The sequence below is a fragment of the Schistocerca nitens genome, chromosome 1 (assembly GCF_023898315.1).
Source record: "Schistocerca nitens isolate TAMUIC-IGC-003100 chromosome 1, iqSchNite1.1, whole genome shotgun sequence".
NCBI classification, from domain to species: domain Eukaryota; kingdom Metazoa; phylum Arthropoda; class Insecta; order Orthoptera; family Acrididae; genus Schistocerca; species Schistocerca nitens.
Genome location: NC_064614.1, coordinates 713,241,978 through 713,246,954, shown reverse-complemented (window position 1 = coordinate 713,246,954; position 4,977 = coordinate 713,241,978).

Below are 4,977 nucleotides of genomic sequence, written 5' to 3'. Positions count from 1 at the left end.
AAAATTTTTAAGAACTGTCAGTAACTATGCAAAATATTCAATTTAAATCATTTGTTGCCTCCGGAAGCTGTTGAATAGATAATCGGCAACCGGTATTGGGTTCTGGGATACCGGTTTATTAATATACGCTGACGGAATATCAATCGCAACACTAAGAACGAGTTGTACGACATAAACTTCAGCTGGCAGACGTGTGTACCCAAGAATGCGTTAAGGCGACAGAAAAGCCATTACCAACATTTCACTGAGTTTCAACGAGGTCGTGTAATGGGGCAACGAGAAGCTGGATGTTCCTTGTGGAAAGATTTGCAGCAGGAATGTAGCCACTATATATTATAGCTGGCAGCGGTGGTCACGAGAATGTATGGTCGCAAGAGGACCGGACGCCGGAGAACCACGTGGTACTACCTAGAGGGAAGACCACGTTCGGCGTGGGGCTCTGGCGCGTCGTACAGCATCTGCAGCAGCAATTTGAGCAGTAGTTGTCACCACAGTGACACAACGAACTGTAACAAATCTATTACTTCTAGGACAGCTCCGAGCCAGACGTCCTGAAGTGTGCGTTCCACTGACCCCAAACCACCGCCATTTGCAACTTGAATGGTGTCAATCGAGAGCCCACTGGAAGCAGGGTGGAGGTCTGTTGTGTTTTCTGATGAAAGCTGGTTCTGTTTTTGTGCCAGTGATGACGTCTGTTGGTTATAAGGAGGTCAGTTGAGGGCCTGCAACCAACTAGAAGCACTCGGCCTAATCTGAGTTGTGGTCTGGGGTGCGATTTCGTATGACCGCATGGGCACTGTCGTGGTTACCTCACGAACCCTGACTGAAAACCTGTGCGTCAGTTTTTGTGATTCCACCTGTCGTGCTGCTATTCATGAATAGCATTCCAGAGAGTGTCTTACAACACGATAATGCTCGCCCACATACTGCTGTTGTAACCCAACAAGCTCACAGTGTGTCGACATGTTGCCTTGGCTTGCTCGATCACCAGATCTGTCTCCATTCGAACACATATGGGACATCGTGGGATGACAACGCCAGCGTCATCCAAAACCAGCATTAACAGTCCCCGTATTGACCGACCAAGTGCAACAGGCACAGAACTCCATCTCACGAACTGACATCCGGTACCTCCACAACACAATGCATGCACATTTGCACGCCTGCATTCAACTGTCTGGAAGTTAGTCCAGTTATTAATGAACCAGCATTTCACATTTGGAGTGGCTTATCCTTTGCTTAAATTGACGTGTGATTTTTCAGTGTTAATCACTTAAATAACTATCTTACATAGACGATTGTACACATGAAATTTCATTACTCTACATTAATATTTTTTGGTGTTGCAATTTTTGCCGTCAGTGTTAGATTTACTGGAATCTGGCCGCTAAATTTGGGCGGTTGTGTGTTTGTTTTTAAAGTTCGTCGTGTCATCTTCGGGGAGCAGATGGGATTACACAGAGTAGGTGAGAAAAAGTAATTTCGAAATGTTCATACTTCTGGCGAACTTGGTAGTAACGATACGTTTTTGTTAGTAGCTTTTAATATTCAGATACACATCTTTCATTTCAGTAGAGGAATGAGCACTGATCCGAAGAAGCTTTTTGCAGGGCAGATGGTTTCTAAACAACTGGGGGCTCCAGAGTTTGGATTCTCCGCAACGTCCATCAGATGCTACCTTCGAGTATAGATACGAATGTTTTCTTCTTTCTAGAGCAGAGAAATAGTCTGTGCTGAAGGCATCACACCTCTGCTGTATTTTGTCTAATTTAACAAGTGCTAACTTCATGCCTATGGTATAAGACGGAATCATAAACCTGTTGAATCGACGGATTGGAAACCGAGGTCGTGTCTACTTTTTGTTTTCAAATTAGGTTTATCGGCGATACGCATTGTTTGTTAGAACAGGGGTTCATATTCCATCAACAGAAGGCCTCGAGTTCTGAGTTACAGAAGGAGCCATGTTCATGTAAACAAGCGTATAGTGGACCTGTTCCAGTTAAAAAAAGGGAATAGACGATACGAAGAAAATTCTAAAACACATATCTGACGTGCAGAAGCCATTTTATAATAGTATATGCCAGTTACCAGTGAAGGATGGACAGGATTAACATGAATCATACCCACAATTGTCTGCTTTGCTCTCTTGTGATCGTATTTTGGATACATTATAAATAAACCTGTATGCTGATAACACTGTCTTTTAATACTATATTGAATATGAATAATACAAACTTGCATAACACTATCCTTCCGATTGAACAGAAAGCTATTTGCCTCATCAGGTTCGGAATAGGGTCGTCTCCAGTACATGCAATCTGGGCATAGTGGCACGATTTGAATGAATCAAGAGTGGTGTTACAGCTATAATGCGACGATTCTGTGGATCTCAAGAGTATATACAGAGTGAGTTTTGTTAACGTTTAAAATTTGTGGAAATACTCCACAAGTACATGACAAATGTTGAACATGTGACGTCGCCACATGAGGTACCTCGCCGCACGTGTAGCGGTTGGGCTTGTCGATCCTACCCTCGACGATAGGGTGCAGTGCTGCATATCGCTCCACTACGCTACTCGTTTTTCGAACACCTTTTGTAAATATGATCTGTTGTAAACGTGGAAGTTAAAAAATTATTGTCCTAGCTGTTTCCAAGCAAAAGCCGTTCTTATTTTGCGTTTCTTTCCTTTTATCCCTCCTTGTTTTATTACGGACTTTGTTTAGAAAAGAAAAAGTAGGTGATTTACTGATAGCGACGCAATTCGGAAGCTTATACTCAATTATTTGTGACGCAGTGCGTTGGGTATTTGTTGTACCGTATTGTACAATAAACCAGTGGAGATTGCGAGACCGGTAAGTAAAACAATGAATCTTACCTCAGAGTAAATACATAGTTGTCTAAAGCGTACATAAAAAAACCTCCCTCCCATATGCAAGTCTCGAACCCTGTGCCCCACGCGCTTTGGTCTCACACGTAGGCCCAGATCCACCCCGACGTGAATACTTGATTTGGGTTGGGATGGTCAGATGCAACGGAGCGATAGGCTCAGCCGCTGCGCGTGCAGTGAGATGCGTCATGTGGTGACGTCATATTTCTACATTTGTCATCCACTTTTGGGTATTTCCCATGTGTCTTATATTAAATTACTTGTCTCAGCTCCATTTACGTCGCTTCGGGGCTTTTTAAACGTTAATAAGTATTGCCCTGTACGTGTGTTAGTTCACGCGTTTGCCTCAGTTTACTATGTGACTGCTTATTCAAACAAATGATGTTTATAAAGCAGTCACACAGAGATTGAAGTCAACGTTTGAGTTGACACACAGGATCTATGCTAAGATTCACCGATTCTTCAAGTGACATCTTCAGTTTCGTTGGTTTGGAACGTAGACGTTATGCAAAGACAGAATTAAATTTCAGTCGCGCGGGGTAGCCGCGTGGTCTACCACGCCTCGCCAAGGTTCGCGCGGCACCTCCTGTCGGAGGTTCAAGTCATCCCTCGGGAATGGGTGTGTGTGTTGTCCTTAGCGTAAGTTAGACTGAGTAGTGTGTAAGCCTAGGGACCAATGAATGCAGCAGTTCGGTCCCATAGGAACTTACCACAAATTTCCAATCAAATTTTATTAATGACAGGCACTCATGTTATTGATAACATACTGAATAAGAAATTCGCCATACACACTTAACGTAGTAGCATACGAGACATGTTAGAAGCAAAAGGAAGTGTACTTAACTGCAGCAAAAGCTAACTGAAACAAGTTGAAAACTTTACGTGTTCCACTATTTAACAATTCTGTATTTCATGTGTTTTAGAATAAAAGAGAAACCATAAAAAATAACGGAAAAAAGGAAGGATGGAAATAAGACTAGGGTTTAACTTTCCGTCGACATTGAGATCATTAGACAAGGATTAATGATAATGAACTATCGCCTAAACTAGTTTGGGGAAGCAAATAAAGTGTTTGGGTTAAGGTGGACCCACAAACCCCTCAATGACACGGATAAATCAAGAGTAAAGCTAAGTTTATAACTGTTTTTTAGAGCATTGGTTTTTCTCTGTGTAAGAATATATATATTTGCTTCTTTTTAAATTGCAGGTAGCGTAAAACAAATGTCAGTGACTAATGAGACTATAATTGATGACAGTCAGTACTTAGTTTGACGTAAGAAATAAATTTAAAAATGAACGCTGTGTGTACTAATGAGCGCTTTACTCTCTTCCATGTTCCTGCAGTCGCTTCTTCGTGCTCTAATCTACGAGACTTGATGCTTGAATCATTGAACAAAAATGATTAGCAATGCGTGTACAAGGGCTTCCCTCCACTGATCGTGGACGTCAACTAAGAAATGGTTTTGGTTTCAGAGAGCCCCCAGTGTCCGTCACTTTTTGAAATACAGCACTAAATGTGCAGTGCGCCGTAGCGACATTACCAGCACCTCAAAACTATATATATATGCGGTCACTGGTACACAGCGTTCCAGAACTAATTTTCGTTAAGCTGCGTTGCTACTAGGCTGTGAAATGCGTTACGCTCTAGTACAGAGCCTATAACAAAGTCTGATATCTACAGTCGCTACATTCTCTGTGAAAGTTGTTTCCGTTTGACAGCTGGAACGGTACTAGCGCTCCAAGCGGTGAGAAAGGAAAGAGTGACATGAGTCATGAGAATAATGAAAGTTTTATTTATTTTCATAAATAAGTAACGAAAGAATGGTGTATTTTTGCGTTCCATGCGTTACTAAACTACAAAGAGACATTAATTATCGTGAAATATATGTAAAAACAGCCGATTTTCTCTGATTCAGTGACATAAGTACAGCTTGTTCATGAAGAAATTCTTTTGAATAAGTGCAGAATTGCGGACGGCGAGAGAATAGAAATACATATTTTATGCATGAAAAGCGTATATTTCTGTCGTCTCTTCCTACTTTAATAGGAACTTCCCGAGACACGTAAAAAAATTTTATGGAGCTTAATG